Source organism: Lutjanus erythropterus, chromosome 1, assembly GCF_056507025.1.
Source record: "Lutjanus erythropterus isolate fLutEry1 chromosome 1, fLutEry1.hap2, whole genome shotgun sequence".
Classification (NCBI taxonomy): domain Eukaryota; kingdom Metazoa; phylum Chordata; class Actinopteri; order Lutjaniformes; family Lutjanidae; genus Lutjanus; species Lutjanus erythropterus.
In genome coordinates, this window is record NC_139317.1 from 23,306,604 (window position 1) to 23,330,973 (window position 24,370).

General features: G+C 40.0%; 1 long non-coding RNA gene across 1 annotated transcript in view; it reads right to left on the reverse strand.

Annotated features, from left to right (window-relative positions):
• LOC146332922 (uncharacterized) overlaps positions 1-24,370 on the reverse strand; it is a 41,421-nt gene that overhangs the window by 8,861 nt on the left and 8,190 nt on the right. The window contains exons 3-4 of the long non-coding RNA XR_014771287.1: positions 23,754-23,974; positions 21,450-21,563 (exon numbers count right to left, since the gene is read on the reverse strand). This is a non-coding gene — a long non-coding RNA (uncharacterized LOC146332922). The remainder of the gene's footprint in view (positions 1-21,449; positions 21,564-23,753; positions 23,975-24,370) is intronic.

Genomic DNA, 24,370 nt, shown 5'->3' on the forward strand with positions numbered 1-24,370 from the left:
AAGCCACTGACCTTTCTTTGCAGTTCTTGCCTCTTATCCTACAACAGCGTCTATCTCAACCTGTAGCTTGGAAAGCTGTTCCTTGCTCTGCCTCCTTGCCTCCTCCTGCTCAACACTCAGAGAAAGAGGGAGCAGAGGTGAGGCGTACAGAGGATTGAAGCTGTCTGTTTTTAAAGGTGTCAGCACACCTTACTTTTGCATAATACATATCACACCTCAGAAATGATCCATTAGCAGGTTACAGCAAGAGAGCCGAGCAATAAGCTGACGAGATACGGCTGCAGCAGACACACAAAGACAAACACGCTGCACGCAAATACACGTGCACCCAATATTCTCCACTTTTACTGCCAGATGAGAGGTTGGGGTTGTCCCTGTGGGGCAGACTCGTGTGTGGCTGCATTTAAAACCACTTTTACTGGACTGACTTCTGGGCTCCGACCCTTCACTCCCTCCAGAGAAAGCGCAAAAGACAAAGTGTGTGAGAAGAAGAAAAAGAGAGAAACAGAGCGGGAGATGAACGTAGAGAGTGAGAGGCAAGCCAGAAAAAGAGAAAAGGCAAGCCACCACACCCCCCTGCACTTCCAGACACTGATTTATAATTTTAATATCTCTAATTTCCACAGCAGCGCCCATTTTCCAAATGTCATTTTCCAATTTATGTCAAACCGTGTGACCATTTTTCTTAATACAGCTTATGACAAGCTCGGTGGCAAGGCGGATATGCAATTCAGATTGAGTGTTTTACAGGCACAGCAGCAGACACACTAGGGTGTTTGTGTGTTTATCTTTATCAGTGTCTGCTCAGTATTTTGTAGGGGAAAGACTGGGAGCGTTATACACCAGGGAAAAATTGGATTCACTGCAAAATATGTGCCTTCAGGGAACAAAACCATAATTCTGTCATAAATCTAATAATTACAGTTATCATAATAAGAATTATGATGGTGGCAATGATAATGTATTAAAATATGCATTAACATTAAGAGCTTGAAATGGAATGTGGGCTGGCTTTATGACCATTACATGAATATTGATGTTAATTAAAACAGAACCTCCCTTTTTATGTAACACTCTATCTTCTTGTAATGTAAGAGTTGGACACAGTGGTGAGCCAGATGGAGCAGAAGTCATTACTGGTTGGTTTACCCAATGTGGGGCACCGTGGAACTCCTTTTGGATGTGCAAGGGGCCTTGCAGGTTGGCTCTTTCCATCTCAAACTCTGCGAGTGTGGACAAATAGTATTTCAGACTAATGAAGCCTCCAAAATGAGTGTGTTAATCCAGATGTTTATGATGTAAGTGGCAGCTGTGATAAGAGCTGGCTAAGCTTTCTAAACAACGTGAAAGATATAAAAAGGGGCAATTTCTGCATTGATCATGATAATACATTAAGATCTGATTTCAAAGTGAGTAAATCACTAAATAACAAAAATAATCTTTAAAAAAAAAAAAAAAAAAAAAGTATTTACTTTGTACTTTAAGTTTTTAATGAATATTTAGTTAAAAAAATAATAAAAGTCAAGACCATTTTGTTTAAATGCCCAAAGAAAGTGGGCAGCTGTAGGTGAAGGGCTGTCTGCTAGCCATAAAATTGGCGGTTCAATCTATGGCTCCAGTCTATATGTTTAAGTGTCCTTGGGCAAGATACTGAACCCCAGTTGTAAAAGTGTTTTGAGTATTTGATACTCTAGGAAAGCACTATACAAATTCAAGCCCACTTAGCATTGAAAGTTCAGTTGGATTCTTTCAATGCCACAGTTCCCATTCCTTCTTATTCTTTCTTTACTCCATTATGTATTCTTCTTGACCTTGTGAGTCACTTTTTAATTCAAGGAAAAGTAGTTAAAAAGGAGAAGATGTCAACATCTTTCTCTCCCACCTCAATGACCCACAAATCTTGCAGCTTCATTTCCATTTCTGACCATTATGAGAATGGTGAAGGACGACAAACATAAAGCTTATCCAAACCCATGACAGAGTGGATAACACTGCACATTTAGACGACAGTGTGGGACATACGTCAACAGCATCCTCAAAATTTCAACAAAATCTGGGTATTGATGATTTAAATAACCATGGTGATGATTCACCATGTTTTATTACATTAACTTTAAACAACGACAACTGACCTTTTTCAAAGAGTACAATAATTGATTGGTTTCCTTCTTTACGCTCTAGGCACCAATTGATCCCAGTTTACATAACTATGGTTTAGAAAATCAATTTGTAAATGCATTGCTTGAGATAGGCAATCTATTACAGAGAACATCACTGTAAAGTATGTTAAATTAATTTATTGAAATGTTTTAATCATCATGTTATAATGCACATACAAGAAGGGATTATTTTGACAGCTTCCTTTCAAGAGAAAACTCTTGACCAGACATTACTTGTACAGTTAATGTGAATGAAATTTTCAATGGTACCAGCATGCAGCTGCTAAGTTGACCCAAAAGAAATAGAATAGGTAGAATAGAATAGAATAGGAAAAGAATATTTTGATGAAACTTTGCAACATTTCAATTTGTTACTAATTTAATTAAAGACATTTTCTCAGTAATTGTAACACCTTGCAATTACATTTATTTTGTATGTAACTAGTTCTATGTAGGCAATAGTCTCCAGCACTGCTAGCATCCTGTTAGACATCTGTATGAAACTTTGTCATAATTAGTGTAAGAATTCTTGAGTTATGGCCAAAAATGTGCTTTGTGAGGTCACAGTGATCTTGACCAAATGCAGATCATCCTTGAGTCCAAGTGGATGTTTGTACAAAATTTGAAGAAATTCCCTCTGAGCATATCTGAGATATCACATACATGAGAGTGGGGTGGATGTGAGGTTACAGTGACCTTTAACCACTAAATCCAATCAGTTCATCCTTCAGTTCAAGTGGTCCGCCCTCAAGGTGTTCTTGAGATATTGTGTTCCCAAAAATGGGACAACCCAAAGACATAATGCCTTTAGTTATAGTTGTTGCCAGTAAGGAGGCATAAAAAGTTAAAAAAAAAAAAAAAAAAAAAAAAAGTTTTCAAAGTTTCGCAAAAATTGTGAATCACAGAGGTCCTTCAGGCTGCAGCCCTGAATGTACAAAAAAAAAAAAAAAAAAAAAAAAAAAATAGGCTGATCACTCCAGGTCCATTGGTCATGCACGTAAGCGACAGCATGATCCCCTCAAGGCTAGAGATAATAAAATGTAATAAAATGAAATGCTCACTGTAATGGACTAAAGCAAGCTGATCAGTAGTCAGGTTAAGTAGGGCTACACAATTCTTGCTATAATGTGAATCGGTTTTTCTCACTAAGAATTAAGAATATGATTCTCATACAATCCTTATTTTTCAACAAAAATATTTATTCTTCACTCTTAGATGCTTGAGTAAAAAAAGATGAAATGCTTGCTGTCTAGACAGGGCTTCAAACAGACAACATAAACATATGACATATCAAAGTGCACAACTTAAACCTGACATATATCAAAGCACTGGGCTTAAACTGTAAAGTTTCTTGTAAAATACCTCAAATCTCAACTTGTTCCAAAGCAAATCAGTCAATACGGGAATGTAGAGTGATGTGAATGCATAGGGAATTAGAGTGAATGAATCGTTCTCATTTAGAAATGAAACTGCATAGCAAGATTGCAGATGTATGAACTGAGATTGCAATGTTTTTACAATTAGTCATGCAGCAAAGAGGTTAAGTATACATGACTCTTCATTCATGAGATAAAAGATGTGCAACCAGTATGTTCAAGACATTCACTGAAATTATGGCCCACTGCCTGACTCCAGGCTAACTCGATGACCTTTTATGGGCCCTTCTGCACATGGTCAGTCCCAAAAAAGTTATTTTCTGGCTACAAACATGCTGTAAAAATTAATAATGATCACTGGTATCTAAGCGACAGAGTAAGACCTGTCTATGCCATGGTGGTGTTCAGAGCTGCTTAGGGTAATCTAAACAGTGTAACCTCTATCCCTCCTCTCCCCTCTGAGCCAAACACTGATCGACTCTCTGTGAGTGGCGGCCTGCCAGCCCATGTTCCCCACTATTGAAAAAAGGGTAAAAATAACAGGAACAAGTTGTCGGAAATGAAATTTCAATTCATCCAGTCCCTTTATACACTGGTGCGAGAGCCTGTCGTTGAGAGGGAGGGATCAATAGTGTTTAGACAGCAGGGCAGATTTTCTAAGCGCCGGATCAATAGGAAGGAGAGAGGAAAAAATACCCTGGCTTTTCTTTGGCTGTTGTAGTAAATACGAACAAATCAGTGGCCTTAGGCTAAATGGATTGACCAGCTGTTTCCGAGTTCTGTGTTGTAAATAAAGATCCATTCTGAGGTGTGTAACTGAGGCCCAAAGGCGAGAGTGCCACTGTTTCAGGTTGGCTCTGCATGAGCTGCGCTGGACCACACAAGTGTCCTGATGAGAGGGTGAATAAGGGAAAAGCAACCGAGGAGGGACGGAGAGCAGACGAGAAAGCTGACAGTGCTCAGTGGAGGTACCCAACCTTTTCTTTATCTTCCCTCACCCCACAGCCCTATCAGATGAGCTCCAGCATCCCTTCATCAGCACCAAAAGTAATGTTCCTAATGTCTTCATTTAAATGGATTTTAAACTGGTTGTTATTTAGTATAAGCATAAAACGCGTGTCAAAAACATTTCCAATTTCATATTTTTGTGCTGTAGAGATGTCCAGGCCTAAACATCACATTCTACAGACTTAAGAAAAGGTCTTTGTTGGTACGGATCCCTGAAAAAATCACACCACAATCACTTGAATATGTTTTTAAATGAAAATGTGAATAATGATGTAAAAAAACATCACAAGTCATATCACAATTATAATATTGGTCACAATAATTGCAACTAATATTAAAAAAAAATCAGCCTCACACCAATTTGCACTCTTATTACTGGATACATACACATGCTGTTTGGTGGTCTAGCACACTCTTTTTGAAAAAGATTGTGTGCTTGTATATGAATTGTCAGAGTGCAGAATTTGTAGACAAAGAAGAGAATATTTTGGTATCTGAGACATTTTGGTTTCCATTTGTAGTTGTAGTTTGACCAGTCACATTTGAGGGGACTTTGGTTGCATGCAGTTAAACAGTCCATGTGGAGAACAACAAAGGCAGAACGCACTGGGCCAAATGCAATCCCCACACACACTGGCTTGTGTCTGACAATTATTTAGCTTTTTATTTAGCTTGTTGTTAACTTATCTGAATTCATATACAGATATCTGTTGATAAAGATTCACGTCCAACTCCATACTCATGTCTCAAGTTGCTAATCAGACTGTAGACAGTTACCGGTGCATGGAAGTCTTGGCCCTGATATCCATTACCAGGATATTGTCTGGCTACACCAGAAGCCCCAAAACATCGGCTGTTGCCCACAGAGGCTAAATTGTCATCATGATAGGCTATGCATTCCTATACTGGTTTACACAGAGAAGACTCAAAACATAATTCTTATCTTGTCACAAAATTGACAAAAGGCCAGAAATATATTTTGTTTTGCTGACTAAAATAAATCATTACATGAAGGGTAAAACTGGTCGACACAGGCAACTGTGGCAGGTTAAATATCTCCACCAATATACTGGGCTAATCAGAGGCTAAGATCCGGACAGGATGATTGATGGTCTGCTTGCTTTGCCTCACCTCTGGACTTATTAAAGAAAAACACCACAGGCCATGCTTTCACAAAACTCATTGGTCAACCATAGTGGAGAATGTGATGGGTGAAATTCATCACTAAAAACTCTACAGCCAAAACAAAACACACACTGGAGCACCAGACGACACAAGAACCTCTGGTCATTACTGATTGCCTCCGAATTCGGCGAGAGGACGCTTTAAAGGACATGTGTGTGTAAAAGGATGGTTGTTGACTCTCGCTGCAGGGTTAACAAGAAAAAAGAGAAGGGAGAGAGAAATCAAAAGCTTTGCTGTGCTTGAAAACACTGTCTGGGGCTGAGAAAAAATGTGCATCCTGGTTCCTGCTACAGAAAGGTGACCATTGTAACTTACAGAGGAACTACCTCGGTCTAGATTTAGGCCTACCTAAACATCCTGCACTGTCTGTTGTTGTCTGGAAGTCATATATAACTGTCTTCTCTTTGCATTAGGCCAGTAAAATGGCAGTTTGGTGGCATTATTGCAACTGCACAAACAGATCTCCATACAATTGCAGTCACACAATAGACACAGAATCTTCACAAGAATGCATAAACAGAGCAGCTAGACATGTTGTACGACTCATTTGAGAGCAATTTCACAATGTAATTGAGGCTCTGTGTGTGTTTGTGTGTATTTGTAAGTGCCACCTCTTCCTGATTAAGGTGACCCGAGATTGTGCACTTACCGGATCTCAGGCTGAGCAGCAAGAGGTTAGAGCACAACTCATTGGCTTCCTGAACACATTACCTTAATGATGCCATTCCTCACGCCTCCATTTCAACACATTTAGAGATGGAGCAGTTACAACGTCTATTAAGACATTCAAATGTCTCCCCCAGCTATTTACCCACTGCTCTAGCACAAAAGGGTAGCCTGAATTAAGTGTGACAGCGCTGACTCGTTTCCCATACCAAACAGACAAAATACATATACAAAGTCATCATGCAGGAACGGTCATTAAAAATTTAGATTACAGCTTCCTCGCTTTCCCGAAAAACTCTTGTCTTTCTCTGCTTGTTAATGGGATTGTTTTTCTTTTAATATTAAAGTGTTCATTATGACAGATTGTGAGGCTGAGTCTGAAGGCTGCTTGTTCTCCTGTTCCTGGCATCTGATCAAACCTCATTTACTCGACTGGGGGATTGAATGAAATGTCTGATCATTAACCCCTGTGTCTGCCTGTGAAGGAGGGGTGGGCTGTTTACCTCCTACACATTTTATCTTTTGTGAATGTTTGAGAAGTCAGCCATATTCATCAGAAACTAGAGATGTACCGAGCCACTTTTTTTTTTTAGTTCAGATCCCAATCTGATATCTGTATTTTGGATGTCTACCGATACCAGTGCTCTTTTTTCTTGATATTTATAATCATTACTATTAGTAGTATTAGTAGTTACAGTAAAAGTAGTAGTAGTTGTAGTAGTAGTAGCAAAATTACATGAGGCTGATACTGAACTACTGTCTGGAAAGCTTGTGTAATTTGTGTAATGCAACTTCTGTAATGGTGTCCTTCAGCCATTGAGGGGCGCTGTAGGATTTTAGTTTGTAAAATTCACAAGTGCAGCAGATTGGCTGTGAGATGGCCCTCATTTGCATAATTATCCCATGATGCATTGGTGAAAGTTGTAGTTTTCTATTTTATATTCCAAAATGCAAATGTTAGTGTTCGTCATGTGTTTGGTCAGTCCATGGTGGTTTTGTTGTTAATTATTTTTGTGCTGGTTTATTTTTACAGTGGAGCGTGAGACACTATCCAAACTGATACTTTCTCAAAACGCTGCATTAGCTGACTTCAGAGCTGAAATATAAACCCTCCAACAAGAACTTAAACAAGCAAATTCAGCGTAGAAACTAAAAGCACTATTCAGCTCTTAACTTGCACTGCCTAGTGTCGTGTATACAAATAAGTAACACCTGCCAAGCATATGCCAGTTATACCTGATGAATGATGAATGACTTATGTCAATATTGAACACCATCTCCATCAACATCCTCGAGAGAAAAACTGAAAAATTCACTAACCTGTAAAACACACAGGAGGTAAATGCAGTGTCATTGAAAGCCATTTACTTTAACTGACAATTGTCAAAGATAAAATGGTAAAAATGTCCAATCAGATTGTCAGCTTCTTCAAGCTCTTGGCCAGGTTACTGTCCAAAGAGCTGCACATCTCAGTGAGTTGTCCTTAATGTGGTGAAGTCCTCACAGACTAAACTGTTCCACACTCTGGCCTGTGGAGGCAGTTTTCCCCTTGTTTTGAGTTATTTGGGGTATTCTTGGGAGGAGACGACGGCTATTGAGAGTGTTTATGTTCCTGGCTTGTACAGAGGCTTCTAATGTGTAACACAGGGCACTTCAGTATTCAGACGCCTGGGGCTATTCTCTAAGTGGTCTTTACTTTGAAAACACAGGTGCCCTCCAGGGGTTGATGAGTGGTGGTTGTGTGCATGTGTGTGCATGTATGAGAGGCAGTAAGCTGGGAGGGCAGATAAAGGGGCTGCACTGTTCTGAGGCCCAAGCAATGCTCTGAATAATATATCCATACATCATCAGTCCATGTCAGACTTTGATTCAGTGTGGTGGTCTTGCAGAAACCACTGTGGTATTATCTTTAATAATGCAAGCTGGGATTAGGCGCTTACTCTCTTCTGATAAATATGGGCAAATCAATTAATTCCACTGACGTCGCCCCCCACAGCACATATATAAATCCAACATTGTGCTCGGCTTTTTTGTTTTTGCTCTCCAAAGCAGGACTGAATAGTTTACAGCGTTACAGAGTGCTGTAAAATAACTTAGATTTTGATATTTGAAAATCTAATGAGGTCTGGGGGGAGCTCATAAATTAGAGAAATAAAGTTGTGTATCCCTTACTGCTGGTGCATAAGAAGAGAAACATTTGTGATAAAATTAATAGGAGAGGTTTGACATATCTCTCATAATAATTACCACTCAGGCAACCATGACCAGGCAAGAAAATGCATTCTATGGCCTACTGTACTATAAACATGCAGCAGTCATGTAAATGCAGTATGACTGCATACATTTTTTTCAGTAGAAAACCGGTTTAAATGAGGATAATGAGAGAAAACGAGTTTGTTATGCATTTCACAGAGTTTATGGTGTCAGTGAGTGCAGTGCTGATGGAAAGGCCTCGTGGCCATTTTAAAGGCTATAGACCACTTAGCAGATCTCAGCTGGTCCTGATGGCAGTGACCTTGGTAATGAGCAGCAGCTGGCACAACAGTCATTAGGCCTAGCTATCTCTACCTTCAGGAACCATCTTTTATTTCCATAAAACCTTTTATCCATTTCTATCTCTGTGCCGCTCACTATACAGCCTCACACCGGCCGAGGGCCATTAATGACTACAGCGATATAGCAAATGTCATTACATAGCTTGTCTTATCAATACTTCTAAAAACAGAACATCAATGGAAATAGAGGCAGAGCAGATATAATATGTTTCTGGTAGTGTCACAATCTTGTAGGTCTAATTAAGCTGAGTTCAACAGAAAGACGGCATGAGAGGAGAGAGGAGAGGAGAGGGTGACCCAATTAAAACCAAATCGAAACTCAGACTCACTCTACAGTGTGGCTCATGCACACAATGAGCGGGAACCTGTGAAAACAAGGAGAACAAGCTTTATTAGTCCTTAAAAAGCCCTGTTGCTGCATTAATATTCAAGCCTAATGAAAGCTTCATTTTTTCCCCATTTCCCCACACTTGCCTGTCACTGCTCGGTTCATAAATATTGTCTTATTATGATCATCATGACGATATGCAGAAAATTTCAGAGCCAATTACCAGAATGACAGGTGAAATGGGAGCGTGCTGAGAAGAAATGAAGGGTTGCCATGGTGATATAGCCAAAGAGTCAGACTGTATGTGTGTGGTCATGTGACCAATATCTGGCTGAACTGCTGCTATGCTCAGGCCTCGTACACCAAAGGACACTTAACCTCAATCGCTGGCAGCGATCGTAGGCCCATCCAGCTGAATTTATTTGCTATTTCTGTCTGCGGGTCAGGCTGGCTGCGTGTCTGGTGCAGCTACAGCCAAAAAACCCAGGACATTCTCAACCCTTCTCTTCCTAATGACAGCCCTGGAGAACTGAGCACAGTGGTAAGGGAGACCTGCATAGAATACTTAGAAAATCTGCATTAAAAGAGGCTTCTTACAACATCCAGAAAGAATAGACACAAAGTAGGCCAATGCAAAGTCACATATAGCAAAAAAAATCACTGTGACACATAAAGATGCATTTAGATGCATAGATGTAAAAAAAAAAGGGGCTTGATTAGAAATGCAACAATTAATCGATTAATTGCCAACTGTTTTTAAATCTTAATCCAAAATTCAAATCTCTGATTTCAGTTCCTCAATAAAATATTTTCTGGTTTCTTTAGTCATCTCTGACAGTAAACTGAATATCTTTGGGTTGTGGACAAAACAAGAAATCTGAGGACATCACCGTGGGCTTTGGGAAAAGTATTTATACTTCAATACCTTCTCAATACCTCATGGTTAAAACAACAACAACAAAAAAAGATCTGAATGCTCGTACAAGACCTCAGTTCAGTTCAGTGCTTAATATCCTGTGTGAAATTATTAGTTATTAGTTTGTATTAATCAATTAGTTTTCAAGAATTTAATTAATCTCCAAATATTTTGATATTCAATTATTTTGAGTAATTTTTAAGAGAAAAAAAATCTCTTATTTCAACTTCTCAAATGGTTCTGGTTTCTTTATTCCTCTGGATAGGACTGAGAATCGTTCAAACATGTTCTATACCAGCAGTGAAACCTCGACTCCGATATCAGTTCCCGAACAGTACTTTTTTTTAATATCAATTTAATAAAATTCATTTTACCAAAATTAAAATAACATTACACATTACAGCACAAAGGTTTAGTTACGTTTTCAACTCCATTTTACACTCTCAAAGCTGTGTTTTAACATAAAAATATGAAGTGCTGTCACATTTACAACACTTTGGTTCAACTAATGTTGTCTTTTTTTTTTAACTCTAGTTCTATGTTTCAGCACCTTGGCATGTTTCCACTCAAAGCAGATCTACAATATAGAAAATAAACCACAACTTAGAGACGTTTGAATACTTGAAGCATATCAGTCAGTATCATGGACAGATGGAGGTACAGTAGGGTGACCTATATGAAAGGCTCACCTGCCCGAAGGTGCTGTAAGGACAGTATTTTGTAGTGACATCTCTAGAGATATGCATATTTTCTGATCTGTGTGCTGTGAGCAGTGCACCCTACATGTGCTGTGTGAACTGTGTCCCACTCTGTGATCCCCTTATTAAGAATACAATACCTTATGCACAGACAAGGATTAATATTTGAGAATGTGTAAAATGGAATTGGAAATGAAATGACTTGGATCAAAAGTTAATTAAGAAACACCTTGCACAAATATATCTTTTTAGATTGTGGCTGTTCGTACAACAGCAAGAGGGGTTCAAACCGGTCTAACTGAGCCAGTCGATGGCAGACTAATACAAATCTACATGGAAACAAGAGCAAGACAGTGGTCTTTCAGTCTTTGCATTTGCCTCAATCAGAAGACAAAGTCTACTTGAGGATGTACTTACATATTTTTTCTGAGTGAATCACTTAATACAAAGCAAAAGAGTGAAGTTCAGTGGCAGCATGGTAGGGCTACAAAAATCAGTCTCTATTATCACATTCAGAGCTTGTGAATATGTTAATCTTCTATTACAGCTGATTAAAAGTCATTCAAAAGTGAAATTCAACATACAGCAATGCAGATGTGCCAATGATAATGACGCTGGAGTGAAGCATTTGGACGGAAATTATACAAATAAATAAATAAACTCAAACAAACGGGAAAAATCATCCCACCAGAGCAATTATGGATCTAATCAGAGGTTTGTGCGTGAAGGTACAGCTCTCCTATCTCGCTCCCATTTGCATCATAACACAGTGTGCAATATTAATTTCCGAGTTTACTGCTTATTGGAAGTGCAAAGTATGAAAAGCCATTAAGGCTCCAAATAGGAAAGCAATTTGCTGTCACATGGATTCGGCTCTATTAAAAAGAAAAATCTTGTTAACCATTTGGAATTAGAGTCATTTGGCAAAAGGCATTCTGCTGCACTCGAGTAAAATAAGTAATTATGCTTCTCTTCCTTCTATCCCTCTCTTTCTTTCATTTGCACAAGCGAAGTGGGGAGAGGTGGATGGGGAGAGCGAATGGATGCAAAGGTAATTAAAGTTGTTGGCTATCTGTTTGGTTAATGTAGGGATCAGGCCAGCTGAGAGCCTTGGAGGCAAAACCAAGATGAGAAACACATCCATTTTTCTGTCTCTGTCTAGCAGCCCCAGGGCTAACTCTCATCTGGTCCATATATCACCTATTCCAGTCGCGCAATCCACAAACTAAACAGGGAACTATCCATATAGAAGAACTTGAACTGACTATTCCTCTGAGCTTATCTCAGTTTCATTTAGGTTCCAACTGAGTAAAATCTCATTAGCAGCTCTCAGTTGTGAGTAGCCTACTGTTTAAATTAAACCATCTCTGCAGGCCCTGATGTTTTCACAGATTACATACCATGTACTTTAAGTGATGTGTGTTGCATACACTCAAGACATTTGTCACTCCCACTTTAACTTTTCATCGTTTCCCAGTTAAGAAAAACGGGTATGCCTTAAATCAGGATTTCTGCAGGTTTCAACAAGATAAATTCAAGACTTTTAAAGACTTTTTTCAGTCAATTATGACAGCAAGACCTATTTCACATCCATATTGACAAAAAAGTATGAAGCATATGAAGGAAAACTGGAGTACCAGAACATTGTTCAGACTTGGAGTGATCTCCCGATGTGAATTCAGATCAATATTGGGTGATGGCTTATTATGGCAGCTTTATCTTTTTGTGACTCCCCATGTGACTCTAACGCCTCAATACCTAAATTTCCTTATTTGAGCATTTTCTTGCACAAGGTGCAGCTGCTTTCAAATTTGTTATTTTCAACCAGCTTCAGCGTAAATGTGTTCTCAAGCTAGATCTCACTGAACTTGCACTTACCCATATTAAAATCAAAATAACATTAATTAACTGAAACAATCTTAACTTACTACTTCTAGAAGCTATTAGGTGATGCCATGTTAGCCCACACACCACATCATGACACACTAGCTAGATGCACTTCAATAAATTATGACCGGGCTGCAAAGAATTGTTTTGTAGTTTTGTTACAGCAAATCGAATACAATTTTTTCTCCGAAACACAATAAAAGTGAGACTGATGTTAATGAAACCTTATAATTTCATAAACCAGTCGATTTTCATGACCTGACATTTTAAGGCCTAAAATTCAGATTTTTTTTGAGTTTTTGAAGACTTTTTAAGGAAAGTTTGCACTGCACAACAAACTAGTGGATAGAGTTGGGTGATTGGTCGAATGTATGTGTGATCGTCGAGTCAGTCGGGTTTTTTGGGGGGTGACTTATGTCATTATTTTGCGAATTTAGTGAGCCGCTGGTGTGGGATGGATTTATTTCAACCAAACCAGAGTTGGTGATTGTTGGAACAGTGGAAAATGAACCAAGATTGTTTTGATGAGTTTTATTTTGTTCTTTTGTCGAATGTGTTTTACATGGAGTTAACAGGGCAGTTAAGACCATCTTAGTTCAGTAAAATAGAAAAATCTGGATTCAGAAAGTGTACAGTAGTTATTTGTCCATGTCTGTTGCAGACTCTACCTAAAGGTAGAATCTGCAGCATTGTTTGTAAAGCACCATTCAAAGTTAACCCCTCCTACCAGCCCAGTGAACAAGAGAGAGGCTGAGGGACAGACTGTGACTTGGGAGAGTGAACGCCTGTAGTGAGAACAAAGCACTGAATCCAAGAAATAAAACATTCTTTTCTGATTATCTCACAATGGTTGTATCCTAAAGCACAAATAAACAGGCTCACACCTCTGCACAGTGTTGGATTTTTCGTGAATACAGCTGAAACAATCTTCAGTCTCCCTTGCCTGTGTGTATGCATGTGTGTATAACTCTATAGCTCTCAGCTTTCAGCAGAGGAAAGAGGAACAGCATGCAATGTAACCATTGGTTGCTGCATTTTTATAGAGTTCTGACCTCAAAATTGAAATTCCAGCTGTGTGAAAATATTGGCAATAGCTGGGATGATGGTTGCTGGTTGAAAATGTTACCAAATCAACCAACCCTAGTGGAACCATATTCTATCTTTTAGTATATATTGGAAAACCAAAATAACAGTTCCAAACCTGTCCCTCTCTCATTCTTATACCAAGCAGACTCATTTGGAGTGAACTCTTGCCCTGAACCTTTAGTTTCGCAGTATTTCTGGATAGTGTCATGACCTCTTAATCATCATTATCCCAGCTCAATGGGTATCATATCCAACATAGTCTTGGCTCCCCTCACTCCTCCATACGAATAAAAGCCAAAAAAGAAAAAAATAGCAATTTATGGGGTGGCATGTATGGCCTCCAAGGTGTTTTATGGTCGGACCTGCAGGGCCTATTTAGGAAGCGCTGCGTGCTCCGTCCTGACCACAGGTATTGATCGTCAGCAATGGCCATGGCGTGGCTGACTAGTTAAAGCCCTGCATGTGCCCTCACAGGGAGATGAAAATGAGGCCTCTGTGTGTAATGATCTGTGTATGAGCAGGGAGAGGAGGCCACAGAGACGGAGAGGAGGAGAAATTAAATCATTCCTTTGCTCTTTCAGGAGAGGCACTGCAGCCAGCCATGCTCGGCTGCTTAATGTGGGATCTGTTTTTGAGAGGAAAATTAAAAAGAGAGAGAGAGAAGCGAGTGAGCGTGGGGTAAAGAGAGATAAATGGCTGGATGTGGAGGCGGTAAATGAGAGCATCCTGATGCAGAGAGCTGTGTGCGGATGTCCCTAATGGGGTAGGCTGATGTGAGCTGTCTGGTAGCTGACCACCACGGTTACACAGCCTTCCTGCCTACCCCACACCAGGCCCTTCCAGCGCTGAGACAACCGCGCTCCATGCTAATTGGCAGAAAACGATGGTGCATAACAAGTACAGAAGAGACATTGGTCTAAATTTAGAGGGGGTGAAACGATGGATAAAATGCTTCTAATCATATGAGGCATTTTCTTGTCTGTGAAGCAGAGACTGCAGCTTTCTCTCCCTCCTCTGGAGAGCCTCGATTCAAGATGCACAGGGACAAAGAATATGTGAAACCACGCAAATTTGAAGACAAAAAGAAAAGCAAGCAGCAACACCTGAAATCCACTTACTCAAGACGGTCAGTCAGCAAACAGCCAGACTATGAAAGCTGCACTACATTTTAACTTAACTGTGAAATCATTAGTCACAAAAAAAGAACAAAAAACACAGCTCATTCAATTCCTCTGTGAATACAACTTTTATTCAAGCGCTGAATTTGTGAGTAGTCTACGAGACGTGTGAATTGGACAATCACGCAGTGTCAAAATCACTGGAAAAATGGGCGTAGTTCAAGAATAGAGTGACACTTCCTCTACAACAGCTGAATGAACCAGCTTAAATAGAAGTGATGGTGGGTGTGAGGATGCCAATCACTGAGAACAACTGACGTTGAATTGTATTGTTTTCACTGGAGGAGGTCAAACGAGGCACAAAAAAACCCTCTGCTGCTGCTACATCATGAAACAAACAGCCCCAAAAAGAAGTGGAAAATGATAATTTTCCTCAGAAGAACCGTTTCCTTTTAACACGGGTGAAGCACTCAGCAGATCTGGAAAGTAGTCTAAAAACATGGCACGGAAACACACAACAGGGACCGAACCGCTATGACTGCACAAGACCCTCTGAATGACCCCATCCTCAAAGCCTCTCACTTCCACCCCACAGGAGTGAGTGCCTGTTCATTTCACCTCACCGGCCTCATTAACGCAGCCCTCTGCCATCATTAAGACGTTTGCAGTAAAATTAATTGAAAGACAGATTAAAAATAAATTAAGAAAAATGCGTTGCAGAATGCCTACGTGCACTTCATAAATCACCGGGGCAAAGCCAGGAGCTGGCTCCCCATAATTAACTGCAGACTATTTATTTTATCCTGACGGTATAAATTAGAATTCAGACGCACAGATTATATTAGGGCTGTCTGCCATGCGGAACTGCTGAGGGGTGTGCAGAATATTTTAAGGATACAAAGAGGAGAACAGAGAGGGAGAGGGAGAGAGAGGGAGATAATATGTAGAAAGGCAAACAATATGTAAATGCATACAAAGCAGAAAGATAACATTTGCGTCCCGTGGAGAAAGTATTTACTCAGGCAGTGCATTAAGAAACAATAGACAAAGCAATTAACAGCAACAATCAAGTGCATGATTAAATGAAACAACAAATGTTTGATTAAATGAACTGTGCCACTTGTTCCATTGACTCCTCGTCAGGGAAAACAGGATACAAGTTTAACTGCAAGTTTCAGCTTGTACACACTGGGGCTGTGATCAGTAATAGAGCTGGTGACATAATAACACTGCCCAGGAAACCTCCCCTCATTCTTCCCCACTGTGCTCCACTCTCCTGCTGTATCACAACCTGGCCACTTCACATGCAAATGCAGACTAAACCTCTCTTCTGCCAGTCAGCCTCAGACACCCCCCACAGACATGCTCTCTCAGCCTCTCTCTTGCGTCCCTCTCCCTGCTACAGTCAGCGCTGTAGCCACACACTGCCTCCTCGTGGGCACAGAGCCCAGACTGGCACCGAGCCAGACCTGCTCTGCCACACTGGACTGGCAAAACGCTCGCTCTCTCTCCACACTCCAGATTCCCCGCGCATCCTTTCATCAGAACGCCTGTGGCCCTCTCCTCCTCCTTTCTCTGGCTTTATTCTGCACCACAGCTGAGATCCACACTTTGAAAGTATGCCCTCCAACCAGAGAGAAAAATAATGCTACCACCACGACTGCCGGGGAACAAATAAAGCACTCACACATTTGAATGCTTGGTTATTATGCAATCACACTGAAGGCAAGTTACCTATAAACAATGTTACATCAAGGCACCAGGTATCAGATATCAGCTGCATTGTTCAGGAGTATGAACATGCACTGGAAGCCCTGAGATGTGTTCAATTTTGTACATTTTTATGAATCAACACAAAAAGATGGAATTTGAGCTTCCTTGTTGGCAGTCGTTACACTGACAGATATGACAATACAATATGGGACTGCCAGCACACTCAGAGTTGTTCTTGATAGAAGATATGGTACGATATGATCTGCACTGCAGCCCACTGCCAGGGGACAGATACTCTATATATAGAAACTGAATACAAACAAAACCATCACAGTAAATATTTTAAAATGTGAATGTCGAAATGATTAAGTAGTCACATAAAAGATGTTTGTACACTGTCATCCGCTTTATGCTACACTACAGAGTGCTGCAGGGATGACGTATCTTTGTAGGCCAACCCGTAAGTTAGCTTCGCTCTGGTTTCCAACATAAAAAGCCAGTGGGTAAGTACAAAAAATAAGCTCTGTGCCAAACAAAAGTTTTTGATACTTTTGAGTTTTGTTCAGGAGGATACTCTATATAATCAAACAATGCCTTTATGACTACTGTAGCTAATGTTAGGCTATAAAAGAACAACACCGCCACTAAGTGACTGGTGTCGACGTGATGACATTTAATGTACACAACAAGCACTGTAGTCTCATTTAGCCACATGTTAGCAACTGCCCTTTTTAAGACACTTAAAAGCTTATAAATTTACAAGTAGTGTATTTACTGACATATTTTTATATATTAGAACAAAACAAAAATCTCTTAAGCTTGTACTAACCACAGACCTTATATTAGGCAAATAAAAAGAAAACCATTAAAAAAAAAGATTTTGACATGACAGGAAGTGCTAATATGCTAACTCATTTCCAGGTTTTAGGACTCATTTCTGCAGTAGTTTATTCAAACTAACAGAAAAAACAAAGATAAACATAACACAGACAGCCATCGAAAAGAATGAATCTACAAAATGGGTGTAAATTATCTAGTGTCTTTTCACTTCACAAGGTACCGGCTTATCGTATTAAGTTAGTATTTTATAGCAGCTCAAAACTCATGTAATCAATGACACTCGTACACACTGGATCATATTTTACATAATCTCTGCAGTACACTCTCTGATTTTGTTATAGTTGTTGTAGTTACAGATATCGGCTCCAAATTCCCCGTTCCTGTTTCCTTTTTCCTGCTCTCTGTTGTTTAATGTTTTTAAACTCATCAACATTGAGCTGGCAGGAAATTCTGGGGTTTATGGCCGGTAGTGGGCACAATAACAAAATGATGTAGTGTATCTTTAAGAATTAAGTTTTTTATTGTCTGTTATGCAAGTCTGTAAGTGTCCTACTGTGACAGAATCACAGAGGGAGACATGTGCACCGTGCTGCTCCCAGCACAGAATCCATTTAAATCCTACTGTTTCACAGGGTTAGATCTACTTCCCCTCTGAGTATAATGTCAGTTTCAGCTGTGTGTGTGTTGTGAATTTGCGTTTTGATTTTGGAGACTCCCATCATGTCTGTGTTTTTTGCAGGACTACTGGGGGCAGTATGGAGAGGTAGACAGGACAACCTGTGCTGTTGATGGCTGGCTGCCTCACTTGATTTCAGTTATTACAGGGGCGTTTTAGAAACAAACATTAATCCAATGAGCCAGCATGTCTGATTAACTGATCAGCTATCAACACTGCTATCCCTGCAAAAACTGTATCAACAATTGTCACCTTTATAATGCAACACATGCCACATACACAATCAAAACATCACCTGACTGGTGTTAGCAAGGCTTATAACCCAAAATAACAAGCAGGTTTTTAACAGTCATAGCACGTAAAACAACCAGTCTGCCTCAGATGTATAATTTTGTTTCCCCGGTGAGTAAAACGCCTTGGAGGCGAGTGCATACGCAGCAGTCATGTTTGTTAAGATACATGGCTAGAGCTGGCCTTTTTTCTCAAGCACCGGAAAAACCAGTAAATCACCAGCAAAGAAAATAAATATATACTTATTACATTCTGCACACTGCATATATTCACCTCCTTAACATATTGCACAGGCATAGTGCAAATGTGCGGCGCTGCACACGGGCAAAAACATGCCATGAAAAATGACAGCAGGGAGGGGTAACTGCGGACCTGGAATATAATGGTGCGGTGGAGCGGAGGAGAAATAATCATACCTAGTGGTGGGGGATGAGGGGCGATGGGAGGAGCAAGAGGAAGATGAGTCTGTGCCCTGTAGCAGGGAAATGGAGCTCCACTGCTCTGCTGCTGGCTGCCTGATTCCCCAATAACGCTGCACAAGAGCTCCCTTCAGCAAGGGGCAACAGCAGGCAGCATCTGTACTCGACAAATACATTCCCCTGACACGCCACAGCCACAGGAGACACATACAGATGCTGCAATATTGGACTATGCGGTTTACATTAGGTATTACAGTGCTAGTTAGAATGAAATATATTTCTAAAAGCCTGTTTATTTAAAGCTAAAAGCAAAATTATCAGGTAAATTTCAGCCATGACACTGATATTCCAGCTGGCTTTCGTCCTTCACAGAATTTTGTTGAGAGTTCAAATCAGCCTGCAGTTCCCTCTGTGGCCGTTAGGTGTCTCTCTTTCACTTCGCATGGCTGAAGCTCCCTCTCTCACCAAGCGGAGCTCCTCTGCTCCTGAACTCCCATCTACACATAATATATACACCATCATTTGAAAATGGCAGCTTTTTGAAAATTCACCTTGATTATCAGACATTAAAAGTGACTTCTCCAGAGCTGAGTGTCTGGCTAGGGGGATGGCTGCAGACGGCAGAACAATGCAGCAGGCTTGATATTAATGCCTGGCTGGGGTGTGCAGGGAGGAGAGAGGAGCCAGCCCTTTGTTCTCTCCTACAGCCAATTATTTTTTACGTGTGCCTCTTTTCACAACAACAAGAGAGAATTTAATTTTAATGCACTCTCTGGAAAAAAGGGAAAAAACATCTACAGTATTCTTAAACAGAGATGGGGACTAGCATCAGCGGTTAAGTATATATGCACACGTCTCTGTATGAGGCATAGACGGATGACAGGGGCAACAAGAATGACATCAACCCAAACATACACAGCAGCATGAATCCTCTCATGCAAAATGCAAAAACACATTCTGTCTCCCTCCCAAACCAAAGCACAACAGTATGCAGCCCTACCTTTATGAAAAAAAAGACCAAAATGAGAGAAGAGACACTGAAATAAAACCAGCGTTATTTCATTATACAGCATTATGGTGCAGTGGTGGGGTGCGTATTAACATGTGCATACCCAGGACACGATGATAAGAAAGCACACTGTAAAAATAGCAAGAATTCCTGATCAAATGGCATGAAAAATAAAAACCCAGGATTACTGTTGGTAGGTATGTGGCCAAATATTTTTCTAATTGGAAGGGCACTTTATCTTGCTGTCAGAGAAGCAGTAAAAAGCGGTGCTGTTCCCAGAAGGAGAGGAGCACAGCTTGCTGGCCTTTTATTAGTGCTGGAGCTCTGATATATGCGTCTGCACTAGGCTTTCATCAGGAACCAGCACCATAAACACACACGCACATACACACAAAAGAATGGTTACAAAGTAGCCACACTGAAACCATTGTTAAACAAATCAGTTGCTGTACTTTCTAAACATGCAATCAGCATTCTCTTAACAGAAAATTACTGCCAAAAAGTTTTCCACAACAAACTGATGAAGCCAAATGGAACTAAGGGCATTTTTTTTTTTAGGATTACAGGTTAACACAGTGATAACACATCAACTGCAAAACCACACAAGAAAGAATTCAAATCCAGAAACAACAGAGTAGTGTGCAGAGCAAATAAACGCCTCAGTACAACCTGAGAATGTAAAATGGTGCTGTAACAAACTGGCAGTGTAAAACCATTAGGTCACTAGAGAATAAGAAAGCACAAAATACAGCATGCACACACAAACTCTTACATATGCAGTTCATGCAAAGCCAGTTTTTGCACACAGAGGCACTGGAAACTGACTCATGCAGACAGACAAAGACAGTCAGACTGACAGACGCATGCGCGCACACACAGTCTCACACATGCACACTCACAACACACTGGCTAAATTAAATTTCAGTCCTTGGGCAGACAACTAAACTGCTTGTGTGTGGGACCTACTCTGCAGCACAGCAAAACCAATTCTCTGAAGATGGTGAAATTAAAGGGCAGAATCCAGCCTGTTTATGGTTCTCACTATCTTCTCCTCTCAATCAAATGTTTTATTAGCAATCATTTGGTCCTAAAAGTCATGTTCTTGGCAGGCAGGTGGTGTGATGCCGCTGGACAGACAACACCACTCCAGCACTTACCGTTCCCAATTATTTACACCGGGAGCTACTGGTCCGCAAGAAGCTCTAATTGACCACAAGATAATCATGTTTAGAAAGGGCCATGTTTACCTACACCTTGTGCTTCCATCACATCCATGCTTTTATATACTGTATCTTCAATAAGCCTCAAATTGTGTTGTTGTATAAGAAAGCACATGATTGAGTGCTAAGTAGCAGCTGACTATACAGAACATGTTTACCAGTTTGTAACAAAGGCCAGCAGGCCAGAGGGGGTCTGGAACTGGCTGAGCAAAGAGTAAATATAAAAACATTGTGATCCTACAAAGGGAATAATAATAGGAACAAAATGCAATAATAACATGAGACTTTATTGATCCAACCTCGTAAAATCACTGTATGGTTCTGTTGGCTGAGCAGTTGGGAGCACTGTACCTTCTGATTGAAGCAGCCATGTTGGATAACTCTGCATGTAGCGGCAGGATCTTCTCTTAAGTCTGGAGAAAGAGAAGAGAGCAGAGCAATTATTAAGATGTCCAGTGCAGGGTTTCTACTCTTTTTCCAAAGTCAAATTCAGGCACTTCAGAAGGTGCATTTCCAGCTGCTCCTTACAGCTGTGGTTAATTACACATCTATATACAAAGAGTATATATACTCAAAACAATTAACTTCTTAAACCTTTAATATCCACAGTAGAATTTTATAATTTCTAGCTGAGCTTATCACAAATCCATTGACAATTTTCTTAACATCCCTTGTAGTCACAAGGGGTTGCGATTTTTTTTTTTTCTATGAAAACACCTCTAGAAGTACAACAATTTCAGATGTCCAAAATGGCTGTATCTCAAAACTAGTTTTACCACACGATTGGTACCATTAGATTTATAACATGAAATAAAAGTGCTTTAATCCTGTCTAAATATGATATTTCACATGTCAAATTAATGGTAACCTAATATTTCTATTTTTAAAAGAAAATCCACTTTGTCTACCAATTAAGGTATGATAAATACAAGAAACTATACATTTTGATGTTGTCATATGCAGCCACGTGTTGACAGTTTCCATCGCAAATTTTGTGCTTCCACCAACAGGAAAAAATTATATGGGGCTTTTTCTTAACGTACTAAATATAGTTGTAAGCCATTAATGGGTCACTTACATTAAATCAGATGTTACTGCTATCAACAACCAAAATTATGTTTCATGATGGCATTCTACAGAGGGATGACAAATTAAAGGAAAATACAAGAAAGTTATATATTTCAAAATGTTTCACACTCTTTCCAACTTATTTATCTAAAACATGACCCAGATAGCAAACTATGAAAGTAACGCAATAACCCTTTAAAAAAGTTTTCTAGCAGTCATACCAACCCTGTCAGTGTCTCGCTTTTACAACAAAGATACAAGTCCATTTATCACTTACAAGGTTTTATGTTGTACTGAGATTTTAAGGTACTTCCCTCTTCACTGATTGATTGAAATTGCTTTATTTGCACATAATTTTAATTTGCTTTCCTTTATATTTAATATTATGTCTCCATACACTGACTTTTCACTGAACATTGCATTGTACTGGTATGATTGTTTATGTGACAAATTTGCTTTTAATTTAAAAAATCAGTGCTCATTTTCATTTAAATGGATAAATGAAAATAAGGATGTGGTATTAAAGAATATGGCAAAGACAGGTAGAGATTTGAATTCACTATGGAAAAGCATCTTGGTGAATGTGCTGTAAATATGTTGACATGCATGTGCTGGCCCCCACACTCCCTCTGTATATTGTATCACTGAGGCATCTCTTCTACCCTCCAACCCCCACCCTGCTCCGCTCTTCTCTCCTCTGGTGTCTGGAAGCAGTAATCTGTTCCTGAGCCAGCGCTGCTGGGATTAGGCAGCGACTGGAGATAGGATATATGCGTCATTAAAGTGGAGAGCACAGCGTTGCAGAAGGAGAGAGACAAAGTCAACAAAAGGTGACACGGAGACAGAGGAGACAAATACCAGAAACCCACATGTGCCCACACGCACACACAGGCATACATTCACATGTGCATGAATAAAATAAAAACAAAACCTCTATTGTACGCCTGCAAACCTATACACACGTCTGCCTGCACCAGCGCACACACATAAAATCCTCTTTTCTCTCACATACAATTTCCTAAACCTCCTGTGAATAAGAATAATGTAGTGTTGCTGTAATGGATGTCTGAGAGAGAGGCAATGCATTAAACCAAAGGTACTAATGCAAGACAACGTATATACACTATGAAGACAGAAAGCACAAGTAATAACTCTGAATACTTTGTGAAGTAAAGTTGGTGCTGCTGCTTGTTTGCAATGCTGCAGATATCAGTTTCTCCCTATCAATGAATCCACTGTGGTTTTGAATTATAAACCACAGCAGCCATAGCATCACTTTAGCAACCTATAAACTGTCTGATAAAGAGCAACTGTATACAAATAAATCTACATTTCTAGGCATTAGGTTACCCACATAGTTGTCTATATAGAGTATTTCAATCAAATAAATGATTAGTGTCCAGAGATGCAGGATCAATTAATGTCTATTTCCTATTACGATGCAGCACAATATGTTGCAATATTGAGATTTTTTTAAATGAATTAATACATCTTTACATCACTTATTAAATAATATCCTAGAAGGGAATGATTACCTATGACTGTGTCTCTATGTAGGTGAGCTCACACAGGACAAGCTGTGATTGTCTCATCCTGCTCCTGGAGTCCTGTGTCCTTGCACTGTCTAACAGAGGTAGGTCTTTGCCCCAGCTGTGCCTCCAGCTCTTTACATCTGTGCCCCACCTGGGTTCTTCTGCTGCCAACCTGCCCCATGCTGTCCTCCGCAAAGAGCATTTCTCTGTCATTCCCGCTACACCTGAAAGATAAACACAGACAAGCATACATGCTTAAAGGAATAGTTTGACATTTTGGGAAACAGGCTTATTCCCTTTCTTGCTGACAGTTATGTGAGGAGATTAAAACCATTGTCATTAAAATCATCTGTCCGTTAAAGGCACAATATGCAAGTTCGGCCGCGAGACGTCTCTCTCACATTAAAACAATGTGATTTACATTGATTGACGTTTACAGTATTCAGTAGCACTGCATGTTACACCCCCTGCCATGCAGCTAAAGTGGTCCATGGAAGTTGGAAGGAGAACGGTCATACTAGCTGACTTTTCCTGGACCGAGAGCCAAGCAGCCTCCAAGACCTACGTGTCGAGGTGTTTTCTTACCGGGTTTGGCTGAGTCAAGGCTAACCAAGTTAACG